This window comes from Triticum dicoccoides, chromosome 4B (genome assembly GCF_002162155.2).
Source record: "Triticum dicoccoides isolate Atlit2015 ecotype Zavitan chromosome 4B, WEW_v2.0, whole genome shotgun sequence".
Taxonomy (NCBI): domain Eukaryota; kingdom Viridiplantae; phylum Streptophyta; class Magnoliopsida; order Poales; family Poaceae; genus Triticum; species Triticum dicoccoides.
In genome coordinates this window covers 589,030,035-589,050,015 of record NC_041387.1, presented here as the reverse complement: position 1 = coordinate 589,050,015, position 19,981 = coordinate 589,030,035, and positions in this window count along the sequence as shown.

The following is a 19,981-nucleotide window of genomic DNA, read 5'->3' as shown; positions in this document are numbered from 1 at the left end:
CGCGGTCAAGCTGAGGCTGGCCGCCTGCTCCGTCTTCTGGCGCCTCCGCCTCGCCTTCGTCCTCCGCCTTGTCCTCCTCCTCAATGCTTGAGTCGATCACCTCCGCCGAGTCTTCGCCATACTCCGGGTTCATTCCGAACCACTCCGGCGGCACTTCCTCACCACCTTCAGCCCGCTCGGGGACGAAGGCGCTGGTGTCCGTGTACTCAGTGATGGCCGCAGCACGCTCGATAAGGGCGCCCTCCACGGCCTCCAGCTCGGCCTGGGCTTTTGACCGGAACGCGGCCAGACGGTCCAGGTCCAGCCCTGGATACCACACCTTGACAAACTCCAAGGCCCGGCGCGCTCCGGCCCGGGCCGAGGAGCCCTTCCAAGCCTCAAGACGATCGGCGGCGACCTCCAGCCAGTCGGCAGTTCAGCTGGCGGTGCACAGCGCCGGCATGCCTGGCCACAAGGCGGCAACCGCTTGGGCGCCGACACGCTGAAGCCGGCGCATCAGCTGGTGAGCCGGACGAAGACGGGCTTCAATGCTTAGAAGCTGCTCCTCGACGGTCCGTGGGGCGTTGGCGGCGATCTCCTCACCGTCCTCCCTTCGCGCCGCACGAGCAGCCTCGATGGCCGGAGGGACTGCCTGCGAATGGCCAGGGAAGAAGTCTGCCAATACAAAAAGAAGCAAATCGAAAAAATTAGAAGTCAGCCTGACGCATAGTCGGAAGACCGAAGAGGCGAAAGAAACTTACCATCAACAATATCCTCGATCTCGTGGAAACCGGAGGTCAGCATCGCCTCCCTGTCAGTCCAGGAGGAGCGCTCACTCTCGAACTCGGCCAGGAGGGCGGCCTCCTTCTTCTCGGCCTTGTCCTGCGCCTTCTTGAGCAGCTCCTTCTGCTCGGCCAGCTGCGCCGCCAGCAGGTCGCGCTCCGTGCCGAGCTTGCCACACTCCTCCTCCTTGGCACGACGGGCGGTATTGGCCTCGCCCAGCTGCTCCTGAAGAACGGCGTTGGCTTCTGAGGAGCGAAAGAAGAGACAAATAAATCGTCAGCAAAGAAGATTGCCGGGAAGATCCGGCCCGACTGCTCAGCAGTCGGCCCGAATCTCGGGGACTACAGCCCGCGGGTGCGCCAGCGCGCCCCCGCGAAGAAACAAGAACTCACTCCGGCTTTCCGACAAGTCGGCAGTCCGCTTGTTCAACTCCTCAACATTGCGGTTGAAGGCAGTGACGCGGAGGTTGTGGTACTCCTGCAATGAATCATTGAAGACAAAGTTAGTGTTTGGAACTCGCCAGAGGGAGTTCCGAACCGCCTGCTCAGCAGCCAGCCTGGAACTCGGGGACTACACCCAGTGGGTGCGCTGGCGCGCCCCCACAGAGAAACAAACAAGAGTCCAAAGGAAAAGAAACTTACTCGGACGGCCGATCGGGCGGCCAGATGCGCTCGGGTGCAGGCTTGAAGGGCGTCGCTCTCGGCCCGAAGCTTCGCTTGGACTTCCAGGAGCAGTTCATTTAACGGCCCAGTGCCGCCTCCGTGCACCCACCCGGTGGGCGCGGCGCTTGTGGCCTCGGCGTCTAGGGACGCCGAGCCGGCAACACCGGTCTCCCAAGGACGCGGCGCCAAGGTCGCCCTCTCAAGACGGCGATGTATCGGCGAGGCGACTTGGAGAAGCAGCCGCGTTTCAGCCTCGTCCATAGCCGGCGACTCCGACGAATCCACCGGCTGCTTGCCATGCGGCCTCCCAGACGGCGGTGGAGGCGGTGGTGGCCGCACGAGGGTGTCCGACATAGAAACATCGCCCCCCTCCTTCTCCACGATGGGGTCCTCAGTGCCGGCCCCTCCGGTTTGCCCCGTGAACTCCGGAGGCGGCGGCGCAGACGATAGTGGGGGGACAAGCATCGCTGATCGGCGATGCGCGGCCTCCTCGGCGTGCCGTCTCGCTGCGAGGGCAGCCTCAGCATCCTCCAGCTCCTTCTGGACGGAGGCGGCCGCCATGTCGGCCTCCGCCTTCTCCAGACGTTCGGCTTCCTCCTCCTCGCGCTTCTCCCGCGTGTTTCGCTCCGTCGCCTCCTGGAGGGCGGCGGCGGGGTCGGCCCGCCGAGTATTGGCGGACGTCTCCGCCGACCCCATGACAGAGGGGACGGCGACTCTCTCAAGGGAGAGAGGGGCCCTGGAGAAGATCGGAGGGAGTACGTAAACAAAGACTCGGATAAGATTCGACGAAGAAAAAGAAAGAGCATGAAGACTTACGCGGATACTAGCGGCGGCCTTCTCACTTCCCTTCGGAAGCAGTTGGCCTTCGCGGCTGCTTCCTCCCACCTGGTCGCGGCGGCCGCCCCCTTAAGCTTCTTCATTTTGCCATCGGGCGCACTCGGCCCGGCGTGACGCCTCTTCGCGCCGCCCTGGCTGGCGGAGGAGCCGACCTTCGGCTGGTGGCGCGGGGCGACTTCCCCTTCAGCGTTGTCGTCGGGCCAGTCGTCGAAAGTGGCCGAGGGCCTGAAGTCGCCTTCCGCTACTCCCCCACCCCCCCCCCCTCCCGCCTTCGGCGTCGGCTTCCATTGCCGCCGCCCCCAAGTCGGGGTCGTCGACGTCGCTCTCCGCGCGGTCGGGGACATACTCGCGGGGTTGTCTCGTAGCGTCGGCGGCGGGCTGCATAAGAGGATTCTAGTTCAGAAGAGGCCGATAAGAGTTAGAAGCCGGAGTCGGCTGAGGAAAAAAGACGAAGCAATAGGAGGACGCGACTTACCACTGGCGGAGGGTTGTCGCGCGAGTACGGCTCCTTGCCGAACTGCCAGTCCTCCTCGTACTCGCAGTGCGCGATGTAGTTCACCATGTTCGCCACCTCCTTGCGGGGCATCTCCTTGGTGCTCATCCGGCTTGGGTCTCGGGGACCACTCATCTGACAGATCAGGTGCGGCCGGCCTTGGAGCGGGAGAACTCGGCGCGCCATGAAGGCGGCCAGCAAGTCGGCCCCGACGAGCCCCTCCGACTGTATCAAGACTCGGAGTCGCGCTACGGCGGCGGCTCCGGCAAGGGACAGCGACTTGACCCTGTGGGACCAGCTGGGGAGCCTCCCGGTCAGGGGAGTGGCATTGTAGGGCGGCAGGTTGACCCAGTCGCCGTCGGGGGAGAGGTTCTTCACGTAAAAGTACGTGCGCTGCCACATCTTCACCGACTTGATCAGCGTGATGGGAGGAAAGGGATTGTCGGCCGTCGAGCGTCGCATCGCGATGAAGGCGCCGCACTGAGCCGGCACGCCGGCGATGTGCGTGCCGAGCTTAGAAGAGAAGAATTCCTCCCACAGCTCAGTGGTGGGGAGAAGGCCGAGGAAACCTTCGCACAGGGTGGCAAAGGCAGAGAGCAGCACCACCGTGTTCGGTGTGAGGTGGTGTGGCTGAAGACTATGGAACTCCAGGAACGAGCGGAAGAAGCCGCTCGCCGGCAGCCCCAGGCCGCGCATAAGGTGCGAGCGGAAGACGACCCGCTCGCCCTCTTCCGGCGCCGGCCGGATTTCCCCCTTCGGCGCGGCGCGGGCGTGCACGAGGTCCGCGCTGGGAAGACAACGTGTCTGGCGGAGGAACTCGATGTGTTCCTCCTCTACCTCCGAGCCGTCCCACACGCCGGAGCGCACGGCAGGGGCCGCGGTAGAGGAAGAGCTCATCGCCGCGGTATGGTGTGCTCTGGCTCAACGGCGGAGGAAGGAAGGAGAAAGAGAGCGAGGTGGGGCGGGGGAGCGGGGAAGAAGGGCGCGCGAGCTGTGCCCCTCCGCTTTCCCCCGCCTACTTATAGCCCAACGGGCTGAGAAGCCGAGGGGGCGAGCGTGGGATTAACTGCGCATAACGTCCCGCACCGCCCCACGATTTACCCCACGAAGTTACTGCGCGCAGTAACAACGTGGGAAAACCAACCGTCCACGGCCGCAATGGATCCGTCCGTATGCCGAGGCGCGGTAGTGGCGGGCCCCGCCTGACGGCCTGTCCCGTCGCGCATGTGGGTGGGCAGACTGTTCTCCCCACGTGGCGCCGTGCGATAGGACCGCCTTGACAGCAGTGGGGAGGCATATCAGGCACGCCGCCTGGTTTCCCGCCGCGACTTTCGAACTGACGCTCTTCGCCGAAACTCCGACTTTCGACAGTCGGCCCAAGAGAAGATGTCAGCCGAATCCCAGAGTCTGCATTTATAAAGATTGAAGCTGCTGAAGCCCCACAATGCAGCGACCACCGGGCTTCACCAGCTTCGGGGACTACTGTCGGAATAATGGGCCACGGGTAGGCTAACCCGGGCCCCAAGACCTTTCAAGACATCGGGGCAGGCAGCGCCCCTCAAGCCGAGTCCCAGACGGCGACTCCGAGATAAGCCGACTCTGGGACGGCGACATCCAGAGAGGCCGACTCCAAGCTGGCGACCTCCGAAGAGGCCGACTTTGGAGAGTCGGCCCGTGACTCCTCCTTCATCCCGAAGTACGATACGGGGTACGGTCACGACGTGGTCGTCTCCCCCCTGCTCACGAAGGGCTGGCATGGCTACAGTGAGCCGTATCGCTGGAAGATCTCCGGTGAGGCGCGGCACTGTTGCCATGCCTGCCCTGACCTTAGCCATAGTGCGCAGTACGCTGTGCACACGACGTCGGCCTGTACGACCCAGAGGCGGCGGGGCCGCCTGTCAGTGGGAGGGCCGAAGGCGGCCTGGGCGCCCGAAGACGGACCTGGGGGAGTCGGCCTCCCTGGAGTCGGCCGACTCCTCCCCAGGGCCCCACGTGCCATTAACCAGACAAGATGGGGAGTGGCGACGGTGATCGCCCGATAGACGGCAGCACTGTTGCCACGACTCGATGACCAAGCCTGCGTCACCAGGAGTGTCGCTACAGTATCAGGCCTGTCCGCGGGACCCGCCAGTCGGCGGGCCCCAGAAGCCGGCAAGAAGGGCGGTGGCCAGAGAGACAGACGGCTGGGACCCGCGCCCAGCCGTATTACTATTGTACCCCCGGGGGGTAGGCCTATATAAACCCCCCGGGGCACCCATGCAAAGGGTTCGGACCTGAGTAGAGATAGACCAGATAGCACGGGAGAAGAGAACTAGCCTTGCTCTCTCCTGCCTCCCAAAACAGCTCTAGGAGCACCATTGTAGTCACCTTGTTTGAGTGATCATGCGGAGACCCCGCAGAGCAGCAGTAGGGGTGTTATCTCCTAGGAGAGCCCTAAAGCTGGGTAAGAACCGCCGGCGTGCATGTCTTCGCCTCATCCCGCTTCCATCCTTTGGCATATGTCGTATCCAACCCCCGACATGAGTGGGGCATGCAAACGGCAGGGTAGTGGCTTGACTGGTGGATAAATGGATTCATGCACAGTACTATGGGGGCCCAATTAGATGTCATGTCTACTCGACACCCAATTAAATGGCTTTTGATGTCATGTCAAGCATTGGGAAAATTACAGGTGATATGAAGCTTTCCATTCTCCCATGATACGGGCTTCCGAGAGCCCTTGGATCTAAGATCAAATGGTTGCATGGCGTGATTCTAGACCTATGGGTGAATATCCTATCCTGGAGGGTTATTCTGCAAATTTTTAGCAACTTAGCATGTGACCGTTCGATCTTAGATCCAAGGGCTGCCAGCAGCCCGTATCATGGTCGTGCCTACCATGCCCGTCGCCTCGCTCATGCGGTCGCGCCCTTGGAGATTTAACACGGTGCGTTAGGCTATCTGATGTTGGCATGTCATACATAGTCATCACTTAGTCACTCATACTACAACAAGATTAGCTATAAGGTTGGCTATAAGAGTAATCTTTTTACTTCTCTCTATCTCTTTCTTCATAGTATTTATTGCATTTGACAAGGAGTGACCTCTTCCAATTAAATGGTGCTTAGATGAGGTTCTAAGGGCATTAATTGGCTTAGCAATCAAGTCCCCAATGCAAAGGTGCTTAGTTTTTTGTTGCTAAGTTTGCTTCATTTAATAAGCTATAGACTCAAAATTTTCTTTTCACCTAGGTACACGCGCTTAGCACCGTTTCTTCCTTGGGTCACCAAACTAGTCTCTCTCTTCTTAATTAACTTTCCACATCAGACTTTATGCCTATGTGGCAAGCTTAGCACCTGTAGGAGCAATTAAGTACAATAGTGGGCTATAAGCCTGCTTTACATGGCATTTTTGCATATGTGGAGGAAAGAGACAAGGAAAAAGTGGAGGAATGGGCTCTCATGCAAGGTCCAGCCTCTACATGGTGGAGCATTGGGAGAGGCACCTATATGGAGGTGGTCAGGAATCGAGAGACTCACGCCGGTCGTAGCGCCGCAGTTAAAATGATAATGGCAAGTCAAATCACGGGGCCCCACCTGTCCAGTAGTAACTCGCTGTCAAATCACACAGCCCTACGTGTGCAGTAGCCTACTCCCTCGTCTTCTCGTGTCTTTGTCGAACCGACTAGGCGGAACTGCCCCGCCTACCGCGCAGGAAAAGCCCCGCCCTCGACTTTTAAATAGTACAGTATGCTAATTTTGTATCCATGGATTGGGCCATGGAGCAAGGCCTCAAGAAAACGGCGGTACACATGTACGAAGTATACAGGACGCCCGTCACGTTCGCGTCACACCCCAGACGGTTAGTCGGTCTGGCACGCCGCTCTCCGAATGGAACGAGCGTCATATTGCGTTTACACACACATGTGGGACCGCAATTGAGAACCGACATAGGCACACTCCCCGGCCCCGCAAGTCTAGTGAGTTAATAGAAGAGAGAGACGAGCGATAGTACTAGAGAAGTGTTGTACATACGTTGGTGCATGTAAGATCCCTGCAAGACACGGAAGATCAGTTCGTCCATGCATGTGACCAGACTCCAGCAGACACGCCTGGATTGGCTATCGTCTACATATCGTGCAGGTTGTGTTGTACATGGTTGTAGTTCTGGTGATAAATCTAAAAAAAGGTTTCTTGTCATCTCGCAAAATTAGGTGTCATGTGCTTTGGATCACTGTGAGGGTTAAACAGCGACAACTGAGTTGGGCTATTCATTGGGGGCACATGCACGAAGACTACTTGGCTGCCATCTAGGTCAAGCCGGCTATGTTAATTAGGACATCTATCGACGGACCCCTTTTCGACGAGTTTATCTTTAATTTGAGCTTTGATCCTTGTCTAGTTTGTCCATCGGGGTTCATGTTGTCTCCTTTGGGCAGTGAGGTTATGATTTCTTGTCATGTGGCATTTTTTCGTGTTATATGTTATAATTCGGTGCTTCAGATCAAAATGACGACAACTGCGCCTCCGCGGCACGTGCATGAAGACTTCTCGACAGTCATTGAGGGTGCATGAGCCCAAGAGTTCCCCTCTCGACCCACTTTTGGGTGTTTGGTAGAGTGTATGGAGGGTGCATGAGTCCACACTAGCTTAGCACAAATACACTAGAAGCATGCATGAAGAGAGCATGCATGAGGAGGGGTGTTGAGTTGAGCATGCATGAAGAGGGAAAAACTATGTTGAGACGAGAACGCAACCAAACACACCCTGACGAGGTCAAGCCGGCTCCGGTAGACAAAAGAAAACTAGTACTCAAATATAGGTAGGAGCCTCCGCGCTTGCTTTCTAGTGTTGCTCTCTTCGCACTGTCTCGTCCTCTCCAGATCTAAAAATGACAGCGGTGGCCACAATCTCTCTCTCTGCTCATTGCTGGTCACAGATCCAGCCGGATCCTCTCTGCCGGGGAAGGTGAGAAGGTGCAACGTTCACGCGGGCATCCTCGGCAACGGCTCTTACTCACTGCCGGCGCGTCCTGATCAGCGTGCCTTGCCGTTCTCTCCCAAGCACTACTGGCGAGGGAGAGCCTCCGACCCCTTCTTCCTCGCTGCCGTAGTGTGGATAGATCTGGCCTACCACCGCCCACCTAGCGACATCCCGACGACCCTCAGGTATAACTTCCTTCGAAATCGGCCTTGCTCTACTTCCCGAGCTCCCGTCGTCGCTGCATTTGTATCTTTTACTGTTTCTCAGGCCCCCTCGTAGATAGGATCGATTGGCTGTTCAAAAACCACCTAAATTTTTATAGTTAAGAGGTAAAACTAGTTCATGCACTTGAATCTAGTACTACTTGGTTTAAACAAGAAAGAAAGGGGGTGGGGTGGGGGAAGATTTGTTACCTGAATCTAGGACTTGGTCGAAAGAGGAAATAATGGGGGCGAAAAGTAGCAGAGACTGGCTATCCAACTCGTCTCTAGGTCTAATAGGGAAATAAAGGGAAATGTAGTACAAACTCAATATAAACCCGATCTATTGGTTGGAAAAGGAAATAAAGTGGGGACTGGGGGACAAGTCAACAGAGTAAGTCTAGCACTAGATTTTCTACCCTCACACAGTATAAGGTTGCTATACCGAACAAAATGGGACCAACCCAAATATCCTATTCCGATGTTTGTTGCCCCGAGTCACTCTTATGTAATGCCACTGGTAAAATGTAGCAGTCGCACTGTTAAAAGTAAGGACACCTTAACCAATGTTGTTTTCAATGTAATGCCTCCAGTAATATGAATCAATGGTACTCTTTTCATGTCCTGCTAAATTTCCCATTGAGTGATGTGCCCGTCAGTGCCGTACCAAAAACTGATCATATTACAAATTCTAATATTTTGATGATGGGTACAATGGAACTTAAAATACCGTCACCAGAACCAGAGCCTGAAGAAGTCAAGCCTAATTTTCGTACGCCAAGCTGGATAATTGTCGGTGCTATTTCGGTCCAGGTCACATGAGGTTTACATACAGAAGCGTTCTAAATCCAAGATGATATAGTATGGTGAAGGTATATTTTGGATCCTAGTGATCAGCGTGGCCGGATAGTTAATTAGTAAATTCTTGGTTGTTAGGTAAAGGAACTTTTCCTTAGGCGTGAGATTTAGAGGAGTCGTAGTAGTACTAGGAGTCCTGTTCGGTTTATGGTTAGGAGAGAGAGTCCGTATCAATTTTGCTTTGCTCGTGGGACGGTTTGATCGGGTGTGTGATGCCTATATAAAAGGCTGGCTACGGCCGATGTAAAGGTCAAGTTTTGTTTAGATCGTGAGTTGAATAAAAGTCAGAAAAGTCCCATGTCGGGGGCCACCAAATATCGTGTTTGCTTTTGCTGATCCGTGACGGATTTTGTCGCTGCTACGCGTGGAGTTGATTCATCTACTCGACACCAGTTTTTGATATTACGGTCTTCTATCTTTGCTCGATCGGAATTTCTTATTGCTGCTAGTACCGGGAAAGTTCGGACTGACGAGCGACTCGCCATCTAGTCGAGTCTACATCAAGTGGTATTCAGAGCTAAGGTTGTTCCCGGTATTGTGTTGATCAAGATGTCGACCTCGGTCAACAAGGAAGACGAGGTTGCTGCTGATTCTCGGGAAATTGTACGTCCAGTGTACGCGGATGATATTCCTCAAAATATTCGGTATGGTTTTGACCACACATGCAACTACATCAAGCAATGTCATGATGCGCTCGGCAAAAGGATAGATGTTCTGATCACCCGGTTCGATGGTTTGGCAGACATCATCAATATGCCGGCTACGAATTCTGCACCACCACAGACTGCTCCGGCTGCTCCACTGTGTTATGCACTACCGGCTCGCGACAGACATGCCGGCGTGCATGATCGCCGTTTGGCGGCACCTCATGTTGGAGATGATGGTCTTGATGACGGTATTGACCAGGCAGCAGGGTACGCTCCACGACCACGACATTATGAGCCTCGTCCTGAAACATCCGTTCATGGTGGAGTGCATGACCGAGTTGGTCAAGCTGTGCGTGTGCCTTTGGACGATGGAATTGGGTGCATAAAAATTTCAATCCTTTCATTCTCTGGCAAGTGCGAACCAGAAGGCTATTTGGAGTGGGAGATGCGTGTTGATCAAATTTTTGATGCCCATCATTATAGCGAGGAGAAGAAAGTTCAGCTTGCTGGAATTGAGTTCACTGGTTACGTGCTAATTTGGTGGAATCAAATTTGTCGTTCAAGACATCGGCCGACGACTTGGCGAGGTATGAAAGAATTCATGAGGCGACGTTTTGTTCCTGAGCACTATAAAAGAGATATGTACAACAAGTTGCAGCGGCTCTCTCAAGGTAACATGAGTGTTGATGAATATTACAAGGAGATGGAATTGCTTATGATACGTACAGGAACAACGGAGGATCCGGAGGCGACCATGGCACGTTTCTTTAACGGGCTAAATATCGAGGTGCGGGATCGTGTTGAGATGGTGATCTACTACAACATACAAGATCTTGTGCACCAAGCTGTGCGTGCGGAACAACATATTAAGCGGCGCCAAGTCAACACAGTTCCCAGTACCACTTTGAACACATGGCGACGCTCACAGTATAAGAGTGAGGATGTCAGTCCTAGCTCCAGGGCGACATCGTCAAATTGTTCGCATGGTTCCGTGCAGAAGGATGCTTCAAAATCAGGACTGTCGATGGTTGATTCTAGTGCACAGTCGACCGGACGCACTAGTGACATAGAGTGTTTCAAGTGTGGAGGAAGGGGACATATGAAGCGTGAATGTCCTAATGAGAAAAGAGTGTTGCTCACGAGAGATGGCTATGCATCCGCTAGTGATGAAGAGGCAATTTCTGACACTTCCAGTGAAAAATCTAAGGATGCTGAAAATGTGGTTGCGAGTTTTGAAGCTGTTGAATCGTATCCTTCACTAATGGTGCAACGAGTGCAAGAGGATCGCATTGAGAATAAGGGACAGCGTTGGAATATTTTTCAGACTCAGTGCAAAGTCAATAACACCAATTATAAGTTGATTATAGATGGAGGAAGCTACACCAACGCGGTCAGCAAGGAATTGGTGGAAGCTTTGGGGCTACCTACATGGAAACACCCACAACCAGACTGCATTGAGTGGTTATACCAGTCTGGTAAACTGAAAGTTACTCAGAAGGTGCGTGTGAATTTTTCAGTAGGTGACTATAAAGATACAATAATTTGTGATGTCTTGCCAATGGATGCATGTCACTTGTTGTTGGGAAGACCATGGCAATATGACAGTCGTGCCACACACGAGGGTCGGTCCAACACTTACTCCTTTTGGGATGCCGGAAGACGTTGTGTGCTCCAGTCTATGTTTGCGGAAGAAATCAAGGTGGATACAAATATTTCCTTGAAGAAGAAGAAGGTCAGTAAAATTGTTGCAAAACCGAGGACGGTTTTGATTCAAGGAGGAGGGGATGATGTGCCCGTCAATGCCGTACCAAAAACTGATCATATTACAAATTCTAATATTTTGATGATGGGTACAATGGCACTTAAAATACCGTCACCAGAACCAGAGCCTGAAGAAGTCAAGCCTAATTTTCGTACGCCAAGCTGGATAATTGTCGGTGCTATTTCGGTCCAGGTCACATGAGGTTTACGTACAGAAGCGTTCTAAATCCAAGATGATATAGTACGGTGAAGGTATATTTTGGATCCTAGTGATCAGCGTGGCCGGATAGTTAATTAGTAAATTCTTGGTTGTTAGGTAAAGGAACTTTTCCTTAGGCATGAGATTTAGAGGAGTCGTAGTAGTACTAGGAGTCATGTTCAGTTTATGGTTAGGAGAGAGAGTCCGTATCAATTTTGCTTTGCTCGTGGGACGGTTTGATCGAGTGTGTGATGCCTATATAAAAGGCTGGCTACGGCCGATGTAAAGGTCAAGTTTTGTTTAGATCGTGAGTTGAATAAAAGTCAGAAAAGTCCCATGTCGGGGGACACCAAATATCGTGTTTGCTTTTGCTGATCCGTGATGGATTTTGTCGCTGCTACGCGTGGAGTTGATTCATCTACTCGACGCCAGTTTTTGATATTACGGTCTTGTATCTTTGCTCGATCGGAATTTCTTATTGCTGCTAGTACCGTGAAAGTTCGGACCGACGAACGACTCGCCATCTAGTCGAGTCTACATCATTGAGATAAGTTGCTTCTTTTCGTTAGAAATGCAACTGTCCTGGTCCGCCTACTCTCCCATGCCCAAAGACCGGCTTTGTAGCAGCTGTTAATGTAATGTTGCTGGTAAAATGAAGCAATGGCACCATTAAAGTAATGTCATATTTAACGGTTGTCATAGTTAATCCTAATGCCCACACTAATATCTAGCAATGTTGCTGCTTTAGAAATTGCTACTGTCCTTGTAGGATTGCCATTCAGATAAAGAACATGCTTCTTTTCATTTGATGCATGTTTCATCACTTGTTAGTCACCCTCCTTTCCACCTTTTTTGTGCAAACAGAGATATACATTTCACGCTCGATCTTGGTTGAACTTCACAAATGATATCCAAATTATAGTTGAACATTCCAGGAGCTTCACAACCAACCTTGATGTTGCTCAATTTTATTGCAACTAATGAAGAAGAAGCTCTATGGGTATATTTTTCGGATGGAAATGTAACAGGGGCTGGAGCCCTTTTTCTTAAAAAAAGAAGAAGAAGAAGCTGCTAGCTCATGGGACATTGCTTCATTTTAGGTGAACTGCACCAAAAGGTCTCATGAATTGAATCATCCATGTTGGTGACTGGTGTCATCCCTTCTATGATGGCGTTGACTGCAGATATGGTTCCCATCACGAGGTATGTTCCTTTTTGGTCTGACCGTTTGCCAAAGATCTTGCATGTTAATCCTGCTCTTGTGCTACTGTTTTGGCACTGACATGATAAAGTAGTAATGTTATTATTTTGCACCTTAATCTAGTGGCACTATTATTTTGAGGAAATGTTTTGGCACCGCTAGTGCCACTATTTTTTTATATATCGAAAGAGGGGGTTCCCTCTGTTTTCATTCAAGAAATCCAACCATAGAGAACCATTATCCGACAACATCTCAGTGTAAACGGGCAGTTATGCAACTACTAATAGAACGGACTGAGTACTCGCGGGAGGCAAGTTCGCCACATACGCAGCACCAGCTCGGCCAAGTTTGGATTACAACCCAAATGCTACCACAGAAACATCAGGGGGAAGATAGGGACTAAAAGAGCCAGCTTCAACATCCCAGTCTAAGCACCCCCGGCCTTCATCCTTGCGACGCACGGTACACCTCGTTTACCACCTGCTCGACCCTAGTGTCACTGATAAAATGAAGTAATAATACAGTTAAATAGAGCGAGTGTCCTCTCTATCATTTCATTTCCAATGTAAATAAAGAAAGTGCTTCTCTTTGTTAATGTATGTTTCATCAACTAGTTCCATTGTTAATGTTTAAGCGTTTCTGCAAATTGGGGTGCTTAATTTTAGTTGATCTGCACAAAAATAGAGATCTGAATGTCTCAAGGCCCCTCCTTGTACTACCGCTATACACTGATGTTCATCACTGGCAGAAGGTGTATCTGGGAGACTTGGGATGGTTTCCAGTATGAGGCGTATCGTATGAGGCGTCGCAGGGCCCATCTCGCCCTTGCAGCATGGCATGCTATGATACTATCGCAATATTTTCTTATATTTATTTTGTGTGTTTCATCAACTAGTGCCACTATAATGTAATCACGCTTTTTCATTATCTGTGCAAACAGGTTATTTAGCTGCATTTTGGTGGAACTGCACAAATGTACGTATGGAACCGACATATATGCTGAGTGCGTGGTGTGCCAAGTAAAAATTACCGACACCAACCATGCTACATGAACGCATTGGCATCCACCACCACCAGTGGGATGTGTGGCGCTCTCTGTGGATGGATCTTTCTCGGCAGCAAATCCTCTAACCAAATACTAGTAGCTTATATTGGCAGTTTTCTAGGGAGTACTCTTTTCTGAAAGAAGCACCAATCTATATTTCTTTATTTGTACACAATGTCACAACTTTGACCCAAAGGTCCAGAGCTATTTTAGGGTGATTGGCATAGTACTCAGAGACTGATTGTAAGCATGATTTTCATTATCTATCACACTGATTGTAAGCATGAGCAGGTGGAAGATTAGGTTAGTGCGAAGCTTACCTTAAACCCTACCGCCGCCGTTCAAACAAGGCGAGCGTCGAGGGAACCGTGGAGAACGGCAGGGAAGCGATGTCGCACCATCCGGCCTCCTCTTGCGGTGGGAGAACGAATACTCCTGTGGCTCCGGCTGGCTCTGCACCCTCACGAATGGCATACCGTACTCGATCGATTCATTATCCTCTGGGTGATCGACCTTCAACCTGTATGCCCACCACCTCCGCTTGACTATCGCCTCAAGCGAATTTGTCTGCTCCATCGCCCAGAGGAGATACTCGATGAACTTGGAGGACTACGGCATGACTGTCGCCGAGGAGTACATGTACATCGCCGCCCTCATCTCCGTTGTCTCGCTCTTTCGCATACATTGCCACATGGCCCTCACCGTCCTCGAAATCTCCCACTCATTGTCAAACCAACTAAGGATCTCCTGCAAGCTGGCTAACTTTGCCTGGTCGCCGCCGGCGATCTGCCTGATTTGCTGCTGCATCCTCTCCATAGATGTCCTTTTGAGTGGTCTGGTGCTAGCTTTGGAAGATGGGAGGAGAGACAGTGGTCTTGCAATAGAGAAGAGGGAGAGGCGAGACGGTGGTTTTGGAATGGAGATGATGGAGAGGAGAGGAGGTGGTTTTGCAATGGAGAAGAAGGAGAGGCGAGATGGTGGTTTTGGAATGGAGATGATGGAGAGGAGAGGAGGTGGTTTTGCAATGGAGAAGAGGGAGAGGAGCGTGCGACAGCGATTTAGGATTGGACGAGAGGGCCGATGCGCTGTGACTGGATCAAAATCAAAATCAGTTTACCCTTCAATTAAGAAAGCGACCACACATTAACTAGTCTCCCTTTTGTTCTGGGTCATAATTACCCATGATTTTCGCAAATAAAATATATGTTATACGTTGTGAAAATAATATAATTTAAAAGTACATTCAGATACGAACCAAACGATACAATTTTTGGTGACATGCATTCACATTTTGCTTGTCAAATATAGTACATGGTCAAACTTTGACCCAAAATACGCAAAACAAAAAAATACTTCCAAGACCAGCGCCGCTCTTCCGCTCTTCTCCTCTTAAACCACCGTCGCTCCTCTCCTGTTCCAATCTAAATCTAGCGCCGCTCCTCTCCTCTTCCATTTCAAAACCACCGCCCCTCCTCTCCTGTTCCAATCCAAAACCAGTGTCGCTCCTCTCCCGTTCTAATCCAAAACCAGCGCTGCTCCTCTCCTCTTCCAATCAAAAACCACTGCCGGCAAATGAAGGTGTTGTGGAGAAGTAGATCGATGGAGGAGTACAACTGATACGTGAGGATCGCCGACGGTGACCCTGTGAAGCTAGCTAGGATGTTGGAGATACAGTCTTGGTTTGACAACAAGGACCAACTAGCGGCAAGGGCGGCATCCATGTCCAAATATCTGCAACAGAGCAAAAAGGCGGTGATACTCTTGGAGGGAGTCACGCGGGAGTACATAGAGTTGCTCCTCTGGGCCATGGAGCAAACAGATTCACCAAATCCGATCGTGAGGGAGCGGTGGTGGGAGTATCGATCCCAGATGGAGCATCCACCAGAGATTGAAGGATCAAGCATCTACAGGTTGTCGTTTGTGAGGGTGTCATGCCAGAGCGAGCCGATGGAGTCTTCGTCGACCGAACCCAACTGCAAGAGGAGAAAAGCAGTTGGCCCGATGATGCTTCCCCGCCATACCCTCCGTCACCGTTCACATCCTCTCATGGGGTGGCTGTCTACCGCCGAGGAATAGGAGGGAACTGCCCCCCAGCCCAATAGTCAGGCAGGTTGTGAATTGCCAGGAGGAGCTTAGGGTTGTCAGTATTTGCCGGTTGTGAATTGTGTTTTGTGTTGTGTATTTTGAGAGTACTTTCAGATATGAATGTCTTTTCAATTTCAGATTTGTAGTATTGAGCATATGAAGTATTTTATGAATTCTAGAGATCTATTTTTAGCTCTTAAAAAATGTAGTTTCATAGGAGTATAAAAGTACAGACAATGTGATTCTCAGAGAAGAAACTACAAGTTTCAGTTTCAGATAAGAAACTTCAAGTTCAGTTTCAGATAAGAAACTACAACTTTGAAAGGCAGAGCATTTATATTAACACGACCTTTTCAAACAAGGTTAACATCATGTTGGAAGTTTTATTTATGGCCGAAAATGGAATGACCAGCCAGTTAACATCATGCTGATTGACATTCATGCATAGCATATCTTCATATGATGCACAGTCAAAAAGATATGCTATTTTCAAAATGCCCACACAATGTCGAGTGCGAAAAACAGAGAAAACGAGGACGAAGTTTTGGCAAGTTTTGGACGTGGTGTGAGTAGATGACAATGGGGACCCACATGTCAATAAAGGCAGAGGCAAAAAAATTGGAGATATGTTCCCTGCACAGGTGGAATCGAACACGGGCGGAACAGCTATCGGGTAGTTTCACTTGGCCACTAGGCTAGTTTAGTAGTTTCGTTACTAATAAGGCACTTCCTCAGGTGGTCAGATCTCCACCTGGGCGTTTGTGCGCTCACTGCGACGCCACTGTCTGCCGTTGTGAACATGCTGAACAAATGAGAGGAATCTGTAGAGGACCGTACGTGGAGAGGTGGACAGTCGGGACCCACCAGGTCTATGGCCGTACGCAAGCAAGTGCCTCATCGAAAAAATACTTCCTCGTAATGCTATACTAACATTGGGGCCCATGGGTTTGTCAACATAGTTACATTTTTTATATGCTTCAACATAGTTACTATAGGAGATAAATTCACAACAAAGTCGGGGAGCTGGCGGGTATCATTTATTTTCACTAGGGCAGCAAGTATTAGCTGGGTTTTGGGCTGCCCCGTCTAGGCTTTCTTTTTTAACATGCGCAGCCCACGACAAGTCAGTTTGTATTTTCTTGAGGGCCATCATGTATCGACCGGCCTATGGACCTCCCATCCGAGGTTTTATTTTTCCTGAAACATAGGCAGCCCAATTTATGTATTTTTTGAAGAAAATGCAGAGGTATGCTATATTTTTCTATATAAGAATAGGAACGCCTGGTGCAACTTATGTTTCCCTTCTACTATATTATATATATTTAAATTATTTGATATGTTATTATATATTATTGTTATTGTCATCATATATTTAATAGATACTTACATATGTAAGAAAACAATATCCCACATCTTATTAACTTATAAAAATAATTTCTTAACAATAAAATCCTGGATTTTTTTGGCAACGAAAATCCTGGTGATTGTGTACAAAAGCTTGGTAAGATTTAAGGACCAATGTAATAATAAATCACTTATTATTTAAATATATTTATAACAAAATGCTCAGCCCCTGTTTATTTTTTGATAACATCACTGCGCCCAACCCAAAATTATAATTAGAATCAGACAAGCAAAATCGTGTATTTCGAGAAAGTGCAAATGGCCTATAATTTTTTCGGAAAAAATAAATGGGCCGCATGGACGCTACATTATTTGTTCACCCAGCAAAGCTAATGGACTATAATTAAAAAAAGATGAAATTGACTGTAAATTTTACGCCGCAAAAAAAAGACTGTAAATTCTGAAAAAATGGGTTGAATATGTGCCACATTTTTGGAGGCTGGAATATGGGCCAATAGGTCGAAGCCAACGCAAGTCATTGTCAACTTAGTCAACAAATGATTCTGACATCGTTAGCCATTGGATTTACATCCAACAACCGGCATCCATCTTCTATCTCTCGTCTTCTTCCTCCAGCACCACCGGGACCACCTGCTACCACCTCCTGCTGCTAGCAGCTCTGCTTAGCACGCTTCGCTGTGAAGTGCTACTCCACTGTTGGCCAGGCCATCCCTCCACCCCTCCACACCTCCTGTTCTTCTGCACCGACTGCCGAACCACACCGCACAATAATGAGTTAACCCTCGTACACCTCTTCGCCTGCGACTCTACTCCCGCGTCTTCCCATCTCCAGCTCGTTGCTGTCCGGGGCCTCGCCGTCGTCCACCACCTTGGATGCGCTCGGCACGGAGTGGTCAACGTGGTCAACAAACGACACCATCGGAAGTAGACTGTGCATGGAGAGGCTGACAGCTGGGTCCACAGCCGCATGGAAGGAAATGCCTCCTTATTACGCACTAATTCCTCCACCTGACACCTGGGACCCATCGGAAGGGCCTCAGTATTTCACGAAAAAACGTTCCCCTCACTGACAGGTCGGACCCACCAGCTATATCTTCGCACACAAGGAAGTGCCTCCTTATTACGCACAAAAAATGAATACCCCCAGCTAGCTGGGACCCACCATAGTGGGAGGCTGACTTGTGGGCCAACTAAGTTGACGGGGACGGAGGGCTTTGTCAACTTAGTCAATATGAACGATTCTAGCTCCAGTGACCCTATTGTGTCCATCCAACGGCCATAGTGCTTCTTCAACCTCTGGTCTTCTTGCTCCAGCCGCCCAAACCAACGCCGGTCGTGCCACGTGCTCCTGCCTCCCGTGGCTGGCTCTGATGTCGGGGAGGCCTCACCGCCCCCTACTACTCCCACCGCTCGCTAGGCCATCCCTCTACTCACGCATACCCCCTATTATTATGTGGCGACGACGGCCTCACACTGCAACCGAACCAGTGAACCCTCATACTCCTCTACGCGTGGGAATCCACTATCGTGTCTTCCCCGGCTCCGTGTCGTCCCCTTCCTAGGCCTCGCCGTCGTCCACCGCCCTGGTGCTCTCGGTGCGGCATGGTCAACATGGTCAAGGAACAATTTCCATCGGAAGAGTACTGTACGCTGATAGGCTGACAGCTGGGTACACGGCAGCTACAAGGAATTGGCTCCTTATTATGCGCAAAATAATTATTCCTCCACCTGACAGCAGGGGCCCACCATACGAGCCACTGTATTTCGCTAAAAAAACGTTTCCCCCTGACTGCTGGGACCCACCAGCTACATCTTCGCACGCAAGGAAGTGCGTCCATATTACGGGCAAAAAAATGATTCGCCCCCTGACTGCTGGGACCCACCAGCGACATTTTCACAGGCAAGGAAGTGCTTGACAGTCAGGACCCACCTAGTTGAAGCGTACGTAGAGTTGTCATTCTGGTCGCGAAAATGTACGTACATACTGGTCGATGTAGACGCGCATGTTTCATAGTAGAGGCCCGCACGTAGCATGTACACGTACATACAGCGGCCAGGGTGCAAGAAAGTAAATACGGCCACATAAGTACATGCGGGTGGGGTCTCGAACTCCTACTCACGCATACGTACGGCCAGGGCTCATGTGCATGGCTGGGTCGGAACGGAGAAACTGCATCGTCGTCGTGTTCATGGGGAGCCAACCGGCTGGGTCGGAATGGAATGCGTCGTCGTGTTGATCGGGAGGGCTTGGACGGAACAACCGATGGAAACAAGGCCTGGCATACCGCAGAACGGAGGAAACGGCCTTGTGTTTGACCGGCCACGGTCGAAATGGGATCATGTTCATCGGGAGGGGTCTGGCGTACCGCAAAACAGAGGAAATGGACTTCTGTTGGACCTCCTACGGTCGAAATGGGGTGCTGTTGATCCAGAGGGGTGTGGCGTACCGCAAAACAGAGGAAATGGACTTGTGTTGGAGCACTGTCGAAACGAGGGTCCTATTCATCAGGAGGGGTGTGGCGTACCGCAAAACGGGACTCCACGAAATACTGTTCATCTCCATCATCGACCTCCTCCAGCCTCCATGGGCTACTGTTCATCCACCGTCAACCTCCTCCAGCATCCACCTGCGACTGTTCATCCATGGGCTCCTGTTCATCCAGCCTCCATCACGTGCTACTCCACCGGCTACTGTTCAACCAGCCCTCTCCACGGGCTACTGTCCAACCACCCTCCACTGGATACTGTTCATCCAGCCCTCCACCGGCTACTGTTCAACCAGCCCTCCATGGGGTCGTCCTGTTCATCCAGCCCTCCACGGGGTCCTGTTCATCCAGCCCCAACCGGCTCGATCGATCGGGGTCCTGTTCATCCAGAGGCAACACCACGGGGTCCTGTTCATCCA